Raw genomic sequence first — 24,374 nt, forward strand, 5'->3', positions numbered from 1 at the left:
TATATTAATTACCTATTCCTAATCTACATTATAATGCAATATCTAGCATTTTATACAAAATACAAAATATGATCTATATGGGCTCTATCTACATGCATTGCTGAGGAGGTGACAACCTTGAATACTCCAACCACTTCTGCAGATCTGGACTCCAAAAATCTTAGTCAAAGTACCTGCGCGAGGAAACAAATCCATCGCGCTAAGCATTGCTGCTTAGTGGTGCAATAATAGAACAAGAAAATAAAATATACAAATAAAGAAAGAACGAAGCATAATTTGAATATTTAAGAATCTGTTTAATTTAATACAATGTGTCTAATATTAATTATCTTTTGTTCTCATTTGTTTCGCTTTGGAAGCGTTTAATTCCGAAATTCACAGTGATAATGTACAACATACATAATTAATAAAAATACTCAGTTTATATTTATATGGCAATAGAAGGTACATTTAAAATATTTAGTTAAGTTATACCTATTTTTGCAACTCTTTTATCATTTTACTTAACAATTTTTTTTTATGTGGTTTGGATCATTTCATAATTCTAACTAATTCTTTTGAAGTCTTATCAACTCATTTATTTGATTTCTAATATTTTTAATTACTAATAGTCTTAATTTATTTCAATAAATTACACTGCCCAAGTAACCTACGACAGGCTGACTAAACTGAATAACGGGTCATTGGCACTGGACACCGCGGTGCCTCGGGCCGTCATACCATGGGACGCAGAACGTCAACTACGTATGCAGTCAGTATGGCTAAAAAGCCATGATATCACATAATCAGGCATAAAAGCCATGAATACGGGCATAAAAGCCATGAATACGGGCATAAAGCCATGAATACAGGCATAAAGCCTTTCGCGATCGCTAAAACAATACCCTATTGGCATGCCAAACTATCCAATCTGACACACATGTCTAGGCAATACAAGGGCACATAATATCATTAAATATTAATATATAGTGTTTTATGAGTTTATTATTTCATGATAAATTTCAATTATAATTCATACATTCATTTGATCATTTATATGATCACAATTCACATTAATTATCCTTTTATATCATTGTGCTCAAAATACTTCTCCTCTCTACAATAATGAGAACTAATGTCTCATTCATACATTAATATGGTTCATTTGTTCATTCATTATGTTATTCATATTGATCACAATTCTAAACAATGGTTCACATGTTCCATTGTATTCAAAACATTTTTCCTTTCTCATTTATACATTCAAGAATCTACTTATGTAATTACAAATTTTATATTTCAAGTTGAGTTACTAATATTTTATGAATTCCATTTGTGATGGGCATATAAGCCCTAACTATCTATTCACATCAATTAGATGACTTATTTTTCATGTTTCAAGTAATCCATAAACATTTCATGGATTTCAAATTTATGGCCTTAATTCCTTTTTAACAATTTTGACTAGGATGCATAGTCTACATTTGTCATACAATTCTAAGCATTTAAGCTTAGAATTGGTTCTAGGTTTTCATCTTAATTTACTAATCACTTTGATTACTATTCACGTTACTAGTCAACCAAAATGTTGACTTTTTCATACTTAGTGGATATATTAATTCTAATTACACCAAGATCCCACATTTTGAGTTTTACATTTGCTAGTATTAATTGCCAATTGCAATTTAAAGTCCCCTAGATGCATTTCTAATTTCAAAATTTGAATTTAAAGTTTTGGTGTCACTATTCACCTCATTGGTCAACAAAAATATTGAATTTTGGATAGAAAATAGGTACATTGGTTTTAGCACCCCCAATGTACCACATTTTACATTTAAAACTTGTTGGAATTAACCACCAAATCCATTTCCAAACCTAAAACCAAAAGAGCAGAATTTTCAGTTTTTGTGACCCAACTTTACTGTTCCATTGGGTCCTGTTGCAGTGGGAATTTGAGGAAATGGTAAACATGAAAGTTGTTCCTTATTTTGTCTAGTTGAATTTCCTTTTTTGAATCACTCCATTTGGAGTTTTTTAGCTCTAGATATGGTCCAAAAACCACAGCTGGCCGGATTGCCAATCTGCAGAATTGACTATATCTACAGTAACATGAACAGTGACTTCCACTGCCATTTGGGTTAGGTTCTGGTCATAATTTGGGGTAGGTTTCTTCATGAAAGTTTTTTGTATATGTCTTAACTTATTGCTGTAAAACTTTCAGGTCAATTGACCATTTCTACAGTGAGTTATGGCTAAATGAACAGTTACTGTTCATTTGGTCATTTCTGCAGGTGCTGTTGCAGGGTATCCGGATTAGGGCCAACTTTTGGTCCACTTGCTCTGGTCTTTTGGGCATGGTTTCTTCAGCAAAAATGTGCCATTATAAGCCTAGTTTCATTTCCAATTGGCCAAACACCAATTGAACCTACACAGCCAAAGTTATGGCTGTCCAAGTGGGCTGGAATCACAGCCACCCTTGCTGCTGTCCCTAGGCAACCTACCATTCCACTTTGCCATGCTATATTTCAGTCCAAATTATGGTCAACTTACCTCAAATGGTCACTAATTGACCATTAAAATGTTCGTTCACCATTACCTAAGCAAGGTCCAAGTTTCTCTCCAAAACCCTAACCCTAATTGACCAAGCCTCCAATTCATGCATCCCACTCCTAATTTGCTATACTAATCATATAATTTATAAGATGGGCAGCAATATGTCACTTTAAACAAAAGATTTCTCCTAACCCTAACTCATGTCAAGGCTGCCAAAACTTCATCGAATATAACCATGCTTCATTAATTCAATTTTTGTCAAATTTTTAACTTAACTTAGCTCAAATTCATGATTAGAAAGATGTAAAAGCAAAGGTTATGGCACTAACCTCTTTGGTGATTTTCTAAGCTTGTTCACACCTCACTTTCTTCCACTTTCTCTTCTTCTAATTGCTGCCCAAGTCTTGCTCTAGTGGTAAGGGAAATTTTTAGTGAAGGGAGGACAAGGTTTTGAGGTGGTTTGAAGTGGGAAATGAAGCTTAAGGGAGCTTTAATGGTGGAACCTCTTCTCTCTCTCTCTCTCAACGTTTTTTAGGCTGCCCAAAGGTTGAAGATGCAGATTGGTTTTTCAAATTTTTGGTCACTTTTATCTCTTTTAATGAGTTTAACAAATTGTGATTGGTGGATAGGTTTTTAATGACATCATATGATGTCATTATTAGGTATTTTCTTTCATTTTCTTTTCTTTTCATCTCTACTCATTTTCAATTTAATTTTTAGTAATGTTTATTCACATTTTGTGTCATAATAATTATTTACTTAACTGGACAAGTCGGCCAAAAATCGTCTCTGAAGGCGAAATGACCAAAATGCCTTCTGTTTGGCTTAACGGGTCAAAATTGTCTGTATCGATTGGAAAATTTTTCTAGGTATTTTCTTGGCATTCTAATGCCATAGGAACCTCAATGACCCTTCTCTGGAGTCCTAAAAATTATTTTATGAATTTTTCCCCGGGTCTAGGGCTCCTCGTTGCGAGAACCGCAACTTCCCTCTGGTTACCCATCACTTGGGCACCTACTGCTTAACTTGGTTGTATTTTATTTCTAAAATTTTTCCTAAATTTTTCTTATTAATATTTGAGTTAATTATGGTTCCTGACTTTAGTTTAAATATTTTTCCGGACGTTCTAGCTGTCAGGACCGACACCGGTCACCGCAACAGTAGAATGTACGGAGTTGCTACCGGGAGGGTGTTACAAGTTAGGACTGACTACTCACTGGAGAAGTTAGCAGAATTGTATATCAGTGAGATAGTTAGACTGCATGGAATCCCACTTTCCATCATATCTGATCAAGACCCAAGGTTTATATTGAGATTTTGGAAGAAGTTGCATGAATCCTTGGGTACACAACTCCACTTCAGCACAGCTTTTCATCCTCAGACAGATGGGCAATCAGAAAGAGTAATCCAAGTAAATAATTGAAACCAATTGAACTAATACAAATATTGAACTGAAATGATAATAATAACATGAAATATGTCAGGTCCTTGAGGATATGCTGAGGAGTTATGTCATTGAATTTGAGGGAAGTTAGGATAGATATCTCCCACTGGCAAAATTTGCATACAATAATAGCTACCAAGCTCGCATCCAAATGGCACCGTATGAAGCACTGTATGGGAGGAAATTTGGAACTCCAGCGTGTTGGACTGAATTAGGCGAAGATAAAATAGTAGGGCCAGACCTGGTGAAACAGACTGAGGAGAAGGTAAAGCTAATCAAAGCCAATCAGAAAGTTGCCTTAGATAGACAGAAATCTTATGCTGACTTGAAGAGAAAAGAGATAGAATATGAAGTTGGAGATAAGGTGTTTCTTTAAGTCTCACCATGGAAAACGGTATTGAGGTTTGGAAGAAAAGGTAAGTTAAGCCCTAGGTTCATTGGCCCATATGAAGTCATTGAACGTGTGGGTCCAGTGGCTTACAGGCTAACTTTACCACCAGAGCTGGACAAGATCCACAATGTGTTTCACGTATCTATGCTAAGAAGATACCACTCAGATCCTTCACATGTCATCTCCATGGAAGAAATTGAAGTACAACCGGATTTGACATATGAAGAAGAACCCATACGGATCCTGGCTCAGGAAGTGACAGAGTTGAGGAATAAGCAGATTCTACTAGTGAAAGTGCTTTGGAGGCACCACAACACCGAGAAGTCAACATGGGAAAGTGAAGAGACGATAAGGCATAGTTCCCTCAACTATTTACATCAGGTAAATTTCGAGGACGATATTTAAACTAGAGGAGAAGAGTTGTAACACCCTCACTGTAGCAATTTCGTACATTCTATTGTTCTGGTGACCAGTGTCGGTCTGGATAGCTAGAACATCTGGAAAAAAATATTTAAATTAAAGTGAGAAACCATAATTAACTCAAATATTACTAAGAAAAATTTAGGAAAAATTTTAGAAATAAAATACAACCAAGTTAAATGAGTCGGTGCCCTAGCGATGGGTAACCCAGATGGAAGTTGCGGTCTTCGCAACTAGGAGCCCTAAACCCTGGAGAAAATTCATAAAATAATTTTTGAGACTCCAGAGAAGAGTTATTGAGGGTTCTATGGCATTAGAATGCCAAGAAAATGCTTAGAAAAATTTTTCAATTGGTACAGACAATTTTAGTTTGTTAAGCCAAATGGAGGGCATTTTGGTCATTTCGCCTTCAGAGGTGATTTTTGGCCAATATTGCTAAAAAATAAATTGAAAATGAGTAGAGAAGAAAAGAAAAGAAAATAAAAGAAAATGCTAATTATGACATCATATGATGTCATTAAACACTTACCCACCAATCCCCATTAGATAACCACTTAATTAACTAATAAAAGAGGATAAATGAGACCAAAAATTGGAAAAGCAATCTGCTCCTTTCTTCCTCAACATTTCAGCCGTAACCCATTTTCCCCAACCCAACCTCCATGAAAGCTTCAGGTAAGCTTGGAACCACCCACCAAATCACCTTGAAACCACTACCTTGCTTCACAAAAAAGTGATCTTACATCTTGAACAATCTCTAGCCAGCAAAAAGAAGAAGAAAGAAGGAAGTTTTGGAGACTTGGAATGGTTAGCAAAAGAGGTTAGTGTCCAAATCTTTGATTCTTTCCTTTAAATTTTTGTTAGAATGCAAATTTGAGCTAGGATATGTGTAAGTTCATTGAAGATAAACATGTTAAGGTGTTACCCTATTTTTGGCAGCCATGAGTTTGTTGTGGTCTTGATGGTTTCTTTGGATTAAATGAGTGAATGGGCTGCCCTTGATATGATTGTATCACTCAAAACATTAGTTTATGAGTTTAGTGCAAGAAAATGTAACTTTGGAATGTTAGGGTTAAGATTTGAAACTCAAATATGTGAGTAGATATAACTAGACACAAAATGATGTTTTAATGGTCAATTAGTGACTATTTGAATATGTGTGAGGAGGAATTGAAGTGAGTAAGGATAACCAAGTTAACCTTATGCATGCTGCCCTTGGTGACTTGCATGACTGGTTGTGAGTCCAGCAGGTTTGGGTAGCCATAAATGGAGTTGTATAGGTTCAATTGGTGCATGGATAATTGGACATAAAACTAGACACATAATGGCACAACTTTGGTGAAGAAACCCTGCCCTGAAAAACAAACCAAGTTGACCTAAAAATTGCCCTAATCGGGGTGACTTGCATTCTGCCTGGGAAAAATGACCAAATGAACAGTGTCTATTCATTTGTCATAACTCAGTGTAGAAAGGTCAAATTGACCTGAAATTTTACCAAAAGAAATCTGAGACATAGACCTACAACTTTTATGAGGAACACAAATCCAAATTCTGATCATAACCTAGTCAAATTGCCAACCAAACTTAGGTTACCAACCGCAGAACCGCTTTGCCTGCAATTTTGGATTCTATCCAATCCGGCCAGCTATGGTTTTTAGGCCATAACTTGAGCTACAAAACTCCAAATAGAGTGATTAACTAGACAAAATAAAAAACAACTTTCATGAAGAGAATTTTTCCAAATTCCTACTGTAAAAATGACTAATAGAATAATAAACACAAGGCTTAAAATCTAAAAATTTTGAACAACTAGCACTAAGCTTAGAAATGGTATTGGCAACCAATACCAACAATTTTAGAATGCAAAATGTGGTATGTTGGGAGTATTAGAACCAATATACCTATTGTTTATGCAAAAGTCAATATTTAGTTGAATAATAAAATGAATAGTAACACCTAAACTTAAATTTCAAGAATTGTAAAGTTTAAAAGTGTAACATGCCCTAGTACACCTAGCAAGATTGGTTTGGATAGGTCGGCATGCCAATAGGGTTTAGTTAGCAGTACTGCACATGGCATTATGCCATTCTGTGATTTCATGGCTTCTAGCCATTCTGACATTGTGTTGAGACTTGGCCATGTGCCTAATGTTATTACAGCTTATTAGCTGTTCTGTTGCACACCAGGAGACACACATGTGACCGATGGTGTGACGGCCTGAGGCACTTGATACCCAGTGCCAGTTTACCCGTATATCCAGTCCAGTCATCCAGTATATGTTACTTGGGTAACCAAAAATGAAAGTTGATAAATTTAATGAAATAATGAATATAACAAGTACCAAATAAATAAGACTACCAATAATTATCAAAAATTTGTCTGCATGAGACATCAATACACTCATTGCATATTTATTTATTTTATTAGTTCTTTTATTTTATTATTGGCACTACTAAGCATTATTACTTAGCGCGTTGCTTTTTGCCACGTGTAGGTTCTGGAGAGACAAACAAAGAGCCCAGCAGATCACAGACTGGGTGAGGTCATAGATCTACCTAGCGTCAGAGTCACCTCTCATCTACAGTGCATTAGTGGTAGGACCTTTAGGTCCCTTTTGAAATTATGTTTTTGCATTTTACATCAGGCAGTAGTTTGTGATTTGTAAATTATGAACTCATGTAAATAGTAAATTTATGTAATCATATGTTGATGTACATATTTTGAAGAATTTTGTTAATTAATATAATTTGAGAATATCTTCATGAAATTTTAGTTGATTTTGAATTTGAGTGAAATTGTGGATTAATGTTGAGAACTTGAAATGATTGCTAATGTTGAGACCATGTTGATGGTTATTGGAGTTTGAGAATGATTGGAAATGATTATTAGAAGTGTTTTTCACAGGTTCTGAAGAACTGTTTTCTCCATTTTTAGCCGGTACTCTGCCGAATTTTCTATAAAATTTTCGGAACCTCAAATATATTATAATTTCAATAAATGACTTAAATGAATTATATTTCATAAATTATACTTCATAACTATGAAAAAAATAAATTAGGAAGAATAAAAAAAATGATTGAATTAAAATGGGTTGTTTCGGTACACTGCATGGCATATCTTGCTTGGCTACACTGTAGACGGCTAAAGGGTGTCACAATATGTGTATAATGGTTTGGAATTGGGTATGTAAATGAGGTATGTTCATGTGGTTAAATGGTGTAAATGAACTTTGAAAAATTCTGTGTTATAGTGTGCATATTGAGAATGGTTACAAGCTGTCCAAAATGACCAAAATGTGTTGTTAAATGTGTTAATGGTAAGGTACAAACCAGAATTGACAAGTAGGAAGTAATTTGGTAAGTGTTGAATATGTAATTGGTAAGTGATGAGGAGTGTGTAGTAGGGCAGTATATGTTTTAGCTTAGAACCTTAAGTATGTAACTTCAATTGGTATGAGACTAATTGGAGGTGAGACTAGGCACAAAATGTGCCAACTTTCATGAAGGAAGCTTACGTAAATTCTGCCTAGAAGGTGACTTGAAAAATGACCAAATCTGGATTAGTGACTTGAAAGCCTGAAAATTGATCATTTGAGCAGCAGTTAGTGTTTTGACCAACTTACTCAAAACAGGTCCAAATGAACTGAAATTTTTACCATGAATAGTTTAGACATAGATCTACAATTATTATGAAGACACCAAAGCCCAAAAATGGCCAGAACCAAGCCAAATAGCTTGCACAAGTTTAGGTACCAAAACTGGCTGAACTAAAAGTGACCTAAAAATGACCTAAGCCTACCATTTTAGTGTATTTTGTCCAGCATTGGTAAATTGACCATATCTTGGTCTACACAACTCAGAATGACCTGAAATTTTATCCCGCGTGCAATAAGACATAGACCTACAAGTTTGTAGTTTCGACCAAAACCCGAAAACTGAGGGAACTAGGTCGTCTTGCTAAGTTAAAATAGTATACCGAAATCTGGTAAATTGCAATAAAATGCAATACACTTGGAAATGAAATTGGTAACATATACCAACACTAAAGGGCTATAAAATGTGACATATTGGTAACATTAGAATTGACTCACTTAGAGTGCATCAAGGGTCAACATTATAGGTTGACTAATAAAATGAATTGAAGGGAATAGTACCAAGAAAATTTAAATATTGGATTTTATTATTAGAAACAAATTTATTGAGTAATGAAACACTTTAAATTGTGTATTTCAGTTGAAAAGGATATTGAGAAGTGTAAGGAACACTGAGTCAGGGCCAAGAGGCATATATCAAATGTAACGATCGGGCTCCAACCACTAGAGGAATTGTCTGCTGGCCATAAGCCTCACGGTTTTGTCCCATAGGTGGAATGGAGAACTTTCCAAGAGGTCACCCATCCTAGGATTTCTCTCAAGTGAGCACGCTTAACCCTGAAGTTCTTTCAACTCTCCAGGCCATTCCACTAAAAGGCGACTCTAATGATTAATTCCCCCATTTTATATATCATTACTTTTTGAACCCTAGACCATCTCCGTGCTTTGCCGATGTGGGATTTGCTTAAGGGACCTGTAACAATTATGAAGGCAGCAACAATAGGATTGATGGGAAAATAAAAATGAGATTCAGGGCAAAGGTAGTACTAAGGTATTAGAAGTTGGATTTTCCAACATTTGATGGATCCAAAGATCCATTGATTTGGTTATACCGATGTGAACAATTTTTTTCAAACCAATGGATGCTAGAAATAGATAAGGTGAACCTCGTAGCATTCCATATGATAGGAGAGGCAAAACTCTGGTTCTACTGATTAGAACAAGAAGAATCCCGATTATCGTGAAATCCATTTAAAGAATATTGTAATTTAAAATTCGAGCCTCCACTCAGTAGCAATCCTTTAGGCGAATTGGCTAATTTGAAGCAGACAAGGACAATGGAAGAGTACCAACGTCAATTCCAGAGCCTTCTAGCTTGGGCAATAACAGTTCTAGTAGATTAGCAAGTTGATTTGTTTATTGTAGGATTGACAGATTCAACCTAGATTGATGTAGAGATGCAAAATTTCCTAAGCTTGGTGGCAACTATGAATCTAGCAAGAGCCTTTGAAAGGAAACAACAACTAGAAGAAAATTGGATAAATTCATGGTTTAATATAAGAACAACACTTATAACCAAGACTACTGCCAACCAAGCTATTAGCGCATTACAGAATTTCAGTTTAGAAAGTGTTTCATCTCCCTTTATTAAAAGATTGAGTCGCCCATATATGGCTGAGCAAAGAGCAAAGGTACTTTATTATAATTGTGATGAATCATATTCCTCTAGGCATCAGTGGAAGAAGTTGTTTTGGCTGAAGATGGATGATTCAGAGGAAGCAATGGGGCAAAGGGATTATGGGTGATTCATAGTCTTATCCTACTTTTGAGCTTGAGGACAAGCTCTTTCTCTAAGAAAGGGAGTGATGTTATTGATGCATTTGTGGGCAAGACTTATGCAAGATGTAACACCCCTAAGTTCGGTAGTGCGTTCTACTGTTCCGATGACCAGTGTTGTCCGGACAGCTAGGATGCCTAGAACTACACTTCGATATGAGTGAGAAGACATAAAATAATGAAATACAAGAAAAGAAAATACAAGAAAAACAAAGGAAAAATAATAGCAAAGAAATGTGATCAAGTTAAGCGAGCCGGGAATCCTAGCGATGGGTGACCGCACCGGGAAGTCACGGCGTGGACCGTTGACTAGCCCTGGACTGCGGGTGTGACACCCCTTACCCGACTACAGTGTAGCCGAGCAAGCAATGCCACTCAGTGTGCCGGAGCACTCTATTTTATCTTAATTAATTTTTATCATAATTTTGAATATAACTTGTGAAATATAATTCATTTTAAGCTATTTATCGAAATTTTTATTTATTTGAGGTTCCGAAAATTTTAAAGAAAATCCGATAGAATACCGGCTAAAAATGGAGAAAACCGTTCTTCGGAACCTATGAAAAACACTTTCTATATTCATATTCAATCATCTCAATCCCATTTATCAAAATCTCAACATTTTTCAACCATTCATTTCTCAATCATTCATCACATGTGATAATCATATATAAATTACAGATACACATTCACTTTTCCATTTACAAACACAATTCTCATTATTTACATGAACATCAAATTACATTTCATAAGTTCATTTACACATGAGAAAATAAAATCAATTACAAAATACCAAAATGACACCTAGTGTCCTACCAATGCTATCGAGACGGTGAGGTGACACGCACACTATGCGAATCGTGAACGACCTTACTCAACTGCGTGGTCTCACCGAGCCTCTGTCCAAATCTCCATTACCCTACGTTGCAAAGCGGCGCTAAGCATAAAGCTTAGTGGTGCCAATAATACAAGAAAATATAATATGCAAATAAAAATCATAATTTCTTAGCCATTGTGTTCATAAGAACTGAATAATTACCAACTTAATGTTTAGTCGAGGGCTAATTACGTTTTATGATATTTACTTCTTCATGCATTTTGTTAATTATTTTCTTCATGATCTTGAGTTTCTTTGTATTCTATCATAATCATTCCTGATATTTAATTTTCGTATTTTCTTTAACAATCAGTTCAATTATAATTATACTTTTCCATTCATTTGGTTGCCCAAGTAACCTATACTGGACGACTGGACTGGATAACGGGTCGTTGGCACTGGACACCGCAGTGCCTCGGGCCGTTATACCATGGGACGCAGAACGTCAACCACGTATGCAGTCAGTATGGCTAAAAAGCCATGATATCACATGATCGGGCATAAAAGCCATGAATACTGGCATAAAAGCTATGAATACAGGCATAAAGCCTTTCGCAGTACTGCTAAAACAATACCCTATTGGCATGCCAAACTATCCAAACCAATCTTGTTAGGTATACTAGGGCATTTGATACTTTAAAATTCTTCAATCTTTGAATTTTAAATTTTGGTGTCACTATTCATTTCATTGGTCAACAAGAAAGTTGACTTTTGTATAGAGAATATGTACACTGACTTTGGCACTTCAAACATACCACATTTTTCATTTAAAACTTGTTGGCATTAAGCATTAATACCATTTCTAAGCTTTAACCAAGGGAAACAAAATTTTCAGTTTTTGAAACTTAATTTTACTATTCCATTAAGCCTTTATTGCGGTGGGAATTTGAGGAAATGGTAAACATGAAAGTTGATCCTTATTTTGATAAGTAGAATTAATTTTTTTCACTCACTCCATTTGGAGTTTTTTAGCTCAAGTTATCGCCAAAATAAGTTTCTTGTTCACGTGCAATTCATCTTTGAGATTTTGGAGTCCGCAGATTTTTGGTCCAATTTTGGTCAGTAATTTGATCAAGTTAAGTTCATAATTTGGTCTAACTTTCTTCTTATGAAATGTTCTACCATACCTTAGGTTTCAATCGGTTCAAGAATCGCCTAAATCCGAGTTTTCTAGAGAGAGTTATAGTCCTCCAAACATTACTGCTCAAATGAAAATCTGCAGAGTTGAAGGTTTGATAACTCAACTTTGCCCAATAATTTGAATGGGTTAATGGCATAATTTGGGGTGATGTTCTTCATGAAAGTTGTTTGTCTATATCATATCTTGTTACTGTAAAACTTTCAGGTCAATTTGACCATTCTACAGTGAGTTATGGCCAAATGAACAGTTACTGTTCATTTGGTCATTCTGCAGGGGCTGTTTGCAGGGTATCCGGATTGGGGCCAACTTTTGGTCCTCTTGCTTTGGTCTTTTGGGCATGGTTTCTTCAGCAAAAATGTGCCATTATAAGTCTAGTTTCATGTCCAATTGGCCAAACACCAATTGAACCTACACAGCCAAAGTTATGGCAGTCCAATTGGACTGAAATCTCAGCCACCATGCTGCTGTCTTTAGGCAGCCTACCATTCCACTTTGCCATGCCATTTTTCAGTCCAATTTATGGTCAACATACCTCAAATGGTCAGTAATTGACCATTAGAATGTTCTTTAACCATTTCATAAGCCAATTCAAATTTTCATTCCTAAACCCTAGCTAAATTTCAAAGTTTTCACAATTTCCCTAATTTACTCTTTCATTCTCTCTATATATATATATATATATATATATATGTATACACTTTAAACCTAAGCTCTAGTTCACTCTAAGTCCATCAAACACTCCATTTCTATTCCTTCAATAGGGCTGCCAAAATGCATGGCATGCATACGCATAATTTTTTTCATTTTAGTTACAATTCCTTGCTTATTTTAAGTCCCTTAGCATAGAAATAAAGAGCTTTAAATAGATAGGTGCACTAACCTCTTGTAGGCAGATTTTTCCCAAGCTCAAACTTCACTTTTCTTGTACTCTCTTGGCTGCCAAACACTTCCTCTAGGTCCAAGGATTCATTTTAGTGTTGGGGTCTTGAGGAAATATGGTGAGGAAGCATGAGAATGAAAGCTTGCAAAGAATGGCTATGGTGGAAACCCTCTCTTCTCTCTCTCTACGTTTTGGCTGGTTTTGGGGAAGGAGATGGCTGCTACATTTTTAATTCCTTTGGTCCATTTTTGGTCTCTTTTATTGGTTAATTAATTGGTTGTTCAATAGTGATTGGTGGTGGCTTTCAATGACATCACCTTATGTAACATCCTCCCGGTATCAACTCCGTACAGTCTACTGTTCCGGTAACCGGTGTCGGTCCGGACAGCTAGAACGTCCGGAAAAATATTTAAACTAAAGTCAGAAACCATGTTTAACTCAAATATTAATAAGAAAAATTTAGTAAAAATTTTAGAAATAAAATACAACTAAGTCACACGAGCCGGTGCCCAAGCGATGGGTAACCCAGAGGGAAGTTGCGGTTCTCGCAACGAGGAGCCCTAGACCCAGGAAAAAATTCATAAAATAATTTTTGGGACTCCAGAGAAGGGTCATTGAGGTTCCTATGGCATTAGAATGCCAAGAAAATATTTAGAAAAATTTTTCAATCGGTACAGACAATTTTGACCCGTTAAGCCAAACGGAGGGCATTTTGGTCATTTCGCCTTCAGAGACGATTTTTGGCCGACTTCTCCAGTTAAGCAAATTATTATTATGATCTAAAATATGAATAAATATTGCTAAAAATTAAATTGAAAATGAGTAGAGAAGAGAAGAAAAGAAAATGAAAGAAAATGCTAATTATGACATCATATGATGTCATTTAAATTTCCTCCACCAATCACAATTTGTTAAACTCAATAAAAGAGACAAATGGACCTAAAAATTCTGCTCTTCTTCTTCTTCTTCTTCCTCCAATACGTGACCTCTTCCATAGCTAAGCATATTCAAGCTTTTCAAAGCTTGATTCACCCATTTCTACCCAACAAAATCATAACCTAGCTTCACAAAAAATTAACCTAGCAACTTGAGCAACCTCTAGGCAGCCAAAAGAGGAAGAAAGAAAGGAGTTTGGGTGGCTGGAAATTCTGCCCCATTCAAGGTTAGTGCACATATATACTTAAATCTCCTTTATTCCATGTTAAAGCCTTAAAGTGAGCAAGAATTTGTCACTTAAATGAATGAAATTTATGCTTATGCATGCCTTGAATTTCGGCATCCCTAAGGAAGGACCAAAAAGGGAGTGTTTTGATGGTTTTAATGGACTTAGCATGAATTGGAGATTATGTTTAAGCTATATATCTACATAGATGTTGAACTAGTGTGCTAATTGAGGTTTATGGGTAAATTGCATTGGACATTAGGGTTTTGAGGAATGAAAAATTAACTTGGCTTATCAAACTGTTAAAGAACACTCTAATGGTCAATAAGTGACCATTTGAGGTATGTTGACCACAATTTGGAATGAAAAATGGTATGGCAAAGTCAAGGTGTGAGCTGCCCTAGGACAGCAGCAAATGGACTGAAATTTCAGTCCAATTACACAGCCATAACTTTGGCTGTGTTGGTCCAATTGGTGTTTGGCCAATTGGACATGAAACTAGGCTTATAATGGCACATTTTTTCTGAAGAAACCATGCCCAAAAGACCAAAGTAAGAGGACCAAAACTTGGCCCCAATCCGGATACCCTGCAAACAGCCCCTGCAGAAAATGACTAAATGAACAGTAACTGTTCATTTGGCCATAACTCACTGTAGATATGGTCAATTGATCTGAAATTTTTACAGCAACAAGATAAGATATAGACAAACAACTTTCATGAAGGACACCAATCTAAATTATGCCATTAACCTAATCAAATCATTGAGCAAAGTGAAGTTTACTGTACTGAGATTTCCAGAATTTTCATTTGAGCAGTAATGTTTGGATGACTATAACTCTCTCTAGAAAACTCGGATTTAGGCGATTCTTGAACCGATGGAAACCTAAGGTATGGTAGAAAATTTCATAAGAAGAAAGTTAGACCAAATTATGAACTTAACTTGATCAAATTACTGACCAAAGTTGGACCAAAAATCTGCCAGACCCAAAATCTCAGCATGAACAGTGCACGTGAACAGTAAACTTATTTTGGCCATAACTTGAGCTACAAAACTCCAAATGGAGTGATTCAAAAAAGGAAATTCAACTAGACAAAATAAGGAACAACTTTCATGTTTACCATTTCCTCAAATTCCCACTGTAGAAATATCAAATGGAACAATAAATATGAAGCACCAAATCTGAAAATTTTGTTCAATTAGCATTAAGCTTAGAAATGGTATTGGCAACCAATACCAACAAGTTTTAAATACAAAATGTGGTATCTTTGGGGTGTTAAAACCAATACACCTATTTTCTATCCAAAAGTCAACATTTTTGTTGACTAATGAGGTGAATAGTGACACCAAAACCAAAAATTAGCAATTTTGCCAAAATGACCTAAGCTTTGAGAAAGTGACCAAAACTAACAAGTTTTGAATACAAAATGTGGTATGTTGGGAGTATTAAAACCAATGTACCTATTGTTTATGCAAAAGTCAACATTTTAGTTGACTAATGAAATGAATAGTGACATAAAAACTTGAAATTCAAAAATTGTGAAACTTAAAAATGCAAAATGCCCTAGTAGGCCTAATGTGATTGGTTTGGATAGTTTGGCATGCCAATAGGGTATTGTTTTAGCAGTACTGCGAAAGGAAAGGCTTTATGCCCGTATTCATGGCTTTTATGCCCGTATTCATGGCTTTTATGCCAATTATGTGATATCATGGCTTTTTAGCCATACTGACTGCATACATGGTTGACGTTCTGCGTCCCATGGTATGACGACGAAACTGCGGTGTCGGTGCCAACGACCCGTTATCCAGTCCAGTCGTCCAGTATAGGTTACTTGGGCATGGAAAAGTATAACTGCGATTGAACTAATTATTAAAGAAAATACGAAAATTAAGAATCAGGAATGATTACAAAAATACAAAGAAGCTCAAAATCATGAAGAAAATAATTAACGAAATGCATGAAGAAGTTAATATCATAAAACATGATTAGCCCTCGACTAAACAATAAGTTAGTAATTATTTATTTCTTATGAACACAATAGCAAGGAAATTATTATTTTTATTTGCATATTATATTTTCTTGTATTATTTGCACCACTAAGCTTTATGCTTAGCGTCGCTTTGCAACGCTGTAGTCTTCAAGATTTGGACAGAGGGCCCAGTAGACCACAGATTGGGTAAGGCCGTTCACAGTCTGCATAGTGTCTGTGTCACCTCACTGTCTGCAGTGCATTGGTAGGACGCTAGATGTCATTTTGGTATTTTGTAATTGATTTTATTTTCTCATATGTATTTGAAACTTATGTAATGTATTTTGATATTCATGTAAATAATGAAAAGTGTGGTTGTAAATGGAAAAGTGAATGTTTATCTATGATTTATGCATGGTATCATATGAGATGGATGAATGAGAACTGAGATTGAACATTGTTGAGAATTTGATAAATGGAGTTGAGATGATGGAAAATGATCATAGGAAGTGTTTTTCACAGGTTCCGAAGAACTGTTTTCTCTATTTTTAGCCGGTACTCTGCCGGATTTTCTATAAAATTCTCGGAACCTCAAATAAATTATAATTTCGATAAATGGCTTAAATAAATTATATTTCACAAGTTATATTCAAAACTATGATAAAAATAAATTAAGATAAAATAGAGTGCTCGGCACACTGAGTGGCATAACTTGCTCGGCTACACTGTAGTCGGGTAAGGGGTGTCACACCTTATGTCATAAATAAACCCTTTTTTCTCATTTTTCTATTCTTTTCATCACTACTCAATTTCAATTTAATTTTTAGTAATGTTTCTTCATATTTTATGTCATATTAATTATTTACTCAACTGGACAAGTCGGCCAAAAATCACCTCTGAAGGCGAAATGACCAAAATGCCCTCCGTTTGGCTTAACGGGTCGAAATTGTCTGTACCGATTGAAAAATTTTTCTAAATATTTTCTTGGCATTCTAATGCCATAGGAACCTTAATGACCCTTCTCTGGAGTCCCAAAAATTATTTTATAATTTTTCCCCCGGATCTAGGGCTCCTCGTTGCAAGAACCGCAACTTCCCTCTGGTTACCCATCGCTTGGGCACCGGCTCATTTAACTTGGTTGTATTTTATTTCTAAAATTTTTACTAAATTTTTCTTATTAATATTTGAGTTAATTATGGTTTCTGACTTTAGTTTAAATATTTTTCCGGACGTTCTAGTCGGACCGACCTGGTCACCGAGCGATGAGAATGTACGGAGTTGCTACAGTGAGGGTGTTACAGCGGGGAACCCTGGAAAATATTTTTAGGACTTAAATAGACCCTTATTGAAGAATAAATATCATTAGAAAGATCAAAGAAAAATTAAATAATTAGTACAAAGAAAAGTGAGAAATCGAAAAACAGACAAAACCTTATTAGAAATATCGGGAATGCAACCCGAACAGGGGCATTATGGTCATTTGACATCCCGAATTGTCTTTTGACCTAAATGTCCATTAAAAATAAATAATATTACACTTAGAAAATAAAATGAAAAATTAAATTAGAGGTACCTAATGCAAATAACCAAAAATGGAGTGAAAATTATGTAAATAACACATTTAGGCTTATTATATGATTAAATGGAGTGAGTGGGCCACTAAAGGAATAAATTAAACACAAAGCGAGGCTGATGTAAGTCCACTATATCCAGCAGCAACTTCATCTTCTTCATTTATCATCCAAGCCGAATTGAAGGAGGAGAGAAAACCTCCATTTCCATTTTCATGCAAGCTCCATCAACCCCTCCATTTCAACTCCAATCTCTTAGGTTCCTTCATGAAAAATTGTCTACACATCACAAGGAAGGGTTTGATACTATAATCAAGAAATTTGGTGAAGGTTTAACAAGTCCCAACCATAAGGTAAGTTAGCATTTTTGAAGATTTCTTTGTTAAACTTTGTGTACATGTTATGGGTGTTGGTTTTGTGAAGGAAATTTTTAAGTTTGAAGAGTTATTGAGATATCCATTTTTGGACAGCCATGTATTCATGTATTGATGAAGTATTTGTACATATAATTGATGAGAATTATGTTGGTTATGGTGATTTAATATCCTAGTAAAATATTTCATATGTATAAGGTGATTTTTGCACTTGGATGAAAATTGATGATTGTAGGACACTTTGGTATTGAGGAAGAATTTCGGCAGCTTGGGGATTCTTGAATAAATGTGTGTGTTCATGAAGGTGGTGGCAGAATATTGACATAGAAGTTTGATGGATATGTATATAGATTGATATTGTAAAGTGTATGTAAGATTTGTAATGGTTAGGTGTGTATGTGATTGTACTTAGAACTTGTAAATGCAATTATATTTGGCGTGTTGAGGATAATTGTAATCTGCCCAAAGTAATGTTAATGTAAAGTGTAATATGTTTTTGGTAATGTACCAAAACAGATTTGGTAGGGAAGTAAACATATTTGCAAGGTAAGTGTGTGATTGATGTGTGTTTAAGCAAGGTAACTAACGGCAGTGTATATTTTAGCCAATAAGTTTAAATGTGTAACCTCAATTGGTATGAGACCAATTGGAGGTGGAACTAGGCACAAAATGTGCCAACTTTCATTGAGAAAACATACCAAAATTCTGCTTGCAAGGTGACCTAAGAAAATGACCAATTCGGATTAGGTACAATTAGGACCTGAAAAATGACCAATTGGGCAGCAGTGAGTGTTTAGGCCATAACTCACTCAAAACAGGTCCAATTGACCTGAAATTTTAACCATGAATAGTTAAGACCCATACCTACAAGTCTTATGAAGACATCAAAGCCCAGAAATGACCATAAGCAAGTCAAAAAGCTTGTACAAGTTCGGGTCCAAAAACTGGCCGAACCAGAGTTGACCAATTTGACCTAAAATGGACCTAATTTGATGCCATTTGACCAGCAATAGTATAATGACCATAACTCGGTCTACTTAACTCGGAATGACCTAAAATTTTGCACCGCGGTCCATAAGATATAGATCTACAAGTTTTTAGTTTTGACCGAAACCCGAAAACCGAGGGAACTAGGCCGTCCTGCTAGGTCAAACTAGTATCCCGGAATCCAGCAAGTTGCATTAAAATGCACTAAACAAGGAAATGAGTTTGGTAAAACGTACCAACCCTAAAACCCTATCGAATGTGACATATTAATGACACTAAAACCTAATTTACCTAAAACGCATTGAGGGTCGGTATATTAGGTGATTGAGCAAATAATAGCCTTCAGTGAATTAATTATCGAACATTATCGTTAGAGGCAAATTAATTTAGCACTGAAACACTTCAAATTGTGTTTCTCAGTTACTAAAGACTCAGGGAAAGGGAAGGAAACACTGAGTCCAGACCAGGGAGATAGTCATCAGAGGTTTGTGCACAACTAGTTTTCAACTGATTTTACTCTGAATAAGATTTTATATGATTAATTGTATGTTATTGATTTAAATTGTGTTTGTGCACAACAACTATTTCTTTTGAATTATTTTTCAATTGAAATAAATTATGACTATTTGTACATTATTGTTTTAAATTGTGGAAATGTGTTGGAATGGATATTTATTGCTTGAAAAGCATTGTAAATGATTTGATGGATACTATTGATTGAAAAACACTATAAATGGTTTTTGTGGAAATTAAAGATAATTATGAATTGTGTTGCCATTTTGTGAATGAAATTATAACTTTGGAAATTTATTGGATTCTCACGAATCATTTGAATAAAATGTTTGGAATTGATTTTGTGTTCACACTTAGCATGACAGTATCATATCATTCCTTCTCCTTTTATGGGGTTGTGATCGTTTATTTTCCTTCTCCATTTATGGAGTCGTGATCGTTTATTTTTCTCCCTCTCTGGTTTACCAGTTGAGGTGATCGGATGAGTACTCATTATATAGCTAGCTCCCTTCCTCATTGATTTCGATTAGTGGGGTTGTGATTGCTTTGTCATGGTGTACAACGCGGCATTGATCGGAAATTTGTGTCATGGCTTAAGTTGTGAATGAATTGGCAACACTGTATTCTTAACTTATTCGACTAAATTGTGTTGTTATGCGATTTGATAATTTGTGAAATGAAGTTAAATTCTTATTGATATTTACTGTCTTTCGAATTTAACTGTGTTCTGATTATTGAGATTTATTGTGAGATTGTGAAATGAATTTAAACTCTTATGGACATATACTGTCTTTTGAATTCAACCATGATCTGACTTATTGAAATTTATTGTGATATTGAGAAATGGAGTTTAAATTCTGGTTGACAATTATTGTCTTGAAATTAACTATGGTTTTAAGTATCCACTATTTATATGATTTATGAATTGTGATTTAAATTGTATTTGGTTAATGTTGTACTGCTGAGACATTGTCTCGTTGATAGCTTTATTCTTTGTCGCAGTGAAGACAGACAGGCAGAGCAGATTAGGTCGCTAGTACCTCCAATGAGACTACCGGGTATAATGAGTATACCAATATTTTGTATTTTATAATGTAATGTATGTTCACTGTATGTACATATTATTGTTGGTTTTGAGCAGTTGTAAATTAAAATTGTACATTGGAGTTGTAAAGCAAATTGTGAGATATTTTGACTTGTAAAAATTGTATTATATTTTCTCTATCTCAGTTCTTGAAAAATTACTGTGAATTTGACTTGAGAAATGTGTTGGGTTGAGAAAAATGTTGAAGTTGAGATTTGGAAATTTATTGAAGTGCTTTTTACAGGTTTTCTGAAGAACTGTTTTATCCAAAATACAGATGGCACTCTGCCAAAATTTTTACAGAAACTCCAAATCATTCAAATGTGTTAGTTCTATCACTTCAGTTCACAAAAGTTTTTAACACCTGTAAATAGTGCTCACCACTGTAAAAGAAGTAAGAAAAGTTTTTAAAATCCCTTGTAGTGTATTTAATGGATTATCAGTTGACGGAGTTGGTAATTCATTAGGTATACTACGGGATCATGTTATGCCTTACAGAGGGGTAGGGTGTGACACAAGATGTGATCCACAAGAGATTCCAGTCAATGTTAATAAGAATGGCAACAAATAAATTAGCATCAAAGGTGGATTTAGCAACAGCAACAATTAATTATTAGTAGAAATAAATATCTCAATTAAGATATTACTCTGATTATCATTATCTTAAATTATGACCTTAAATGTTGATTTCCAATACTAGAAAATTCCATGTGAAATCATGTAATAATCTCTTTATAAAGGGGTTAGATTATGAATAAAATATAAAGTATAATTATTTTCAACTAAATTGAGATCTAGACTCTATCTTCTCCAAAGAGTAAGGTTAAAGCTCTCTTTTAATGAGCTCATGTTTTCAGCAATAAAAGGTCGACAAAAGAATGGAGGTAAAGTAAAAGGTTTAGCTTTTGAATCATATTTCACTATTAATAGGCCTGTGATTAGATCCTAGGCGAGAAATCATAAGACAATCTCAGCAAATCTTCGAAAAAACTTTAGTAGAATCACAAATCTAGAGAAGAACAAGAAGAAGATAGAAAAAAAAAAAACTGTTTATCTTAGCTCTGATACCTATTGTAACGATATGGGCTCCAACCACTAGAGGAATTGTCCCCTTTGGCCATAAGCCTCACTGTGACACCCCTTACCCGGCTACAGTGTATCCGAGTAAGCTATGTTACAAGGTGTACCGGCATACTCTATTTTACCTTAATTAATTTTTTTATCGAAGTTTTGAATATAGTTTATGAAATATAGTTCATTTATTGAAATTATAATTTATTTGAGGTTCCAGAAATTTTTAAAGAAAATTCGGCAGAGTATTGGCTAAAAATGGAGAAAACAGTTCTTTGGAACCTGTTAAAAACAGTTCCAAATAATTTCCAAACAATCCCAACTTCAATTCATCAACAAAATCTCAATATCAAGATATCCACAACATTTCTCAATTTCAGTTCTCAATAACCTTTTCATTTCTCAAACATCCATTTCTCATAATACTCATATACAAACAATAAATAAATGCTCAAATTTTGCACTCATAGCCATAACTTTCATTATTTACATGAACATCAGAATACATTACATAAGTTCAAATACATATGAGAAAGTAAAAATTAGCTACAAAATATCAAAATGACACCTAGTGTCCTACCAATGCACTGCAGAAGTTGAGGTGACACGGACATCATGCGTAATCGCTGGACAGACTCACCCAGTCTGCGGTCTACTGGGCTCACGATCTGTAACTCCAGTACCTACGCGTGGCAAAAGCAACGCACTAAGCAATAATGCTTAGTGGTGCAATAGTATAATAAAAGAAAATAGCAGAAAATAAGTATGTATAGAATGTGTATGATTTCTTTGTTTGGTATTGGTGTATCCATTATTTCATTATCTTTGTCCACTTTCATTCATTTTGTTGCCCAAGTAACCTACACTAGATGACTGGACTGGATAATGGGTAAACTGGCACTGGGTATCAAGTACCTCGGGCCGTCACACCATCGGTCACATATGCATCTCCCGATTGTGCAGCGGCTAACAATTTGTGATAACATCAGGCACAAGGCCAAAGCTCAATATAAGGTCAGAATGGCTAAAAGCCATAAAATCACAGAATGGCAAATTGCCATGTGCAGTACTGCTAACTGAACCCTATTGGCATGCCAAACTTTCCAAACCAAACTTGTTAGGTATACTAGGGCATTTGAAACTTTTAAATTCTTCAATTTGTGAATTTCAAGTTTTGGTGTTACTATTCACCTCATTGGTCAACAAAAATGTTGACTTTTGGATAGACAATATGTACATTGACTTTGGCACTCCCAACATACCACATTTTACATTTAAAACTTGTTAGAATTGGTCACCATTACTATTTCTAACTTAAAACCAAGAGGGCAGAAAATTTCAGTTTTTGAAGCATAAGTTTACTGTTCTATTAAGCACTGTTGCAGTGGGAATTTGAAGAAATGACAAACATCAAAGTTGTTCCTTATTTTGTCTAGTTGAATTTCCTTTTTTGAATCACTCTATTTGGAGTTTGTAGCTCCAGATATGGCCCAAAAACCAGAGCTGGCCGGATTTCCAAAACTGCAGAATTACCAAATCTATAGTACCATGAACAGTGAATGTGATTGCATATTTGAATAGGTTCTGGCCATAATTTGGGGTAGGTTTCTTCATGAAAGTTGTTTTTCTATGTCTTAAATTGTTGCTGTAAAAATTTCAGGTCAATTGACCATATTTACAGTAAGTTATGGCCTACTGTTCATTTGGTCATTTCGCAGTCTTTGTGCAGGAGTATCCGGATTGGGGCCAACTTTTGGTCCTCTTGCTTTGGTCTTTTGGGCATGGTTTCTTCAGCAAAAATGTGCCATTATAAGCCTAGTTTCATGTCCAATTGGCCAAACACCAATTGGACGAACACAGCCAAAGATATGGCAGTCCAAGTGGACTGAAATCTCAGCCACTCTGCTGCTGTCCTTAGGCAGCCTACACATTCACTTTGCCATGCTATATTTCAGTCTAAATTGTGGTCAACTTACCTAAAATGGTCACTAATTGACCATTAAAATGCTCTCTAACAATTTCCTAAGCCAAGTCAAATTTTAACTTCTCAAAACCCTAATTTCCAATTCAATTTACCCATACACCTTAATTAGCACACTAGTTCATTATCCATGCATATACATACCTTAAACATCATTTCTAGCCCACTCTAAGTCCATTAAAACAATCAAACTCATCCTTCCTTAGGGTTGCCGAAAATTGAAGATACCCTAACATATATAATTTACTTCAAATTTTTACAATTTCTTAACTTAAAGTGATGCTCTAACAAAGATTAAAAGAGTGAGAGTGGAAGTATAGCACTAACCTCTTTGCTCAACTTATTGAGCTTGTGAAAACTCTAGAATTCCTCCTCTTTGTGGCTGCCTAGAGTTACCTTGTGATGTGGGGATAAGTTTTAGTGAATGGAGTAGGGAAATTTATGGTGAAAGAAGGAGAGAACTTGAGCTTTGGTTGAAGGATTAATGGAGGTTTAGGGCAAACAAAGGTTTCGGCTGCACTTGAGGAAAGAGGAATGGCTGCTGGCTTT

The sequence above is a fragment of the Hevea brasiliensis genome, chromosome 5 (assembly GCF_030052815.1).
Source record: "Hevea brasiliensis isolate MT/VB/25A 57/8 chromosome 5, ASM3005281v1, whole genome shotgun sequence".
NCBI lineage: Eukaryota > Viridiplantae > Streptophyta > Magnoliopsida > Malpighiales > Euphorbiaceae > Hevea > Hevea brasiliensis.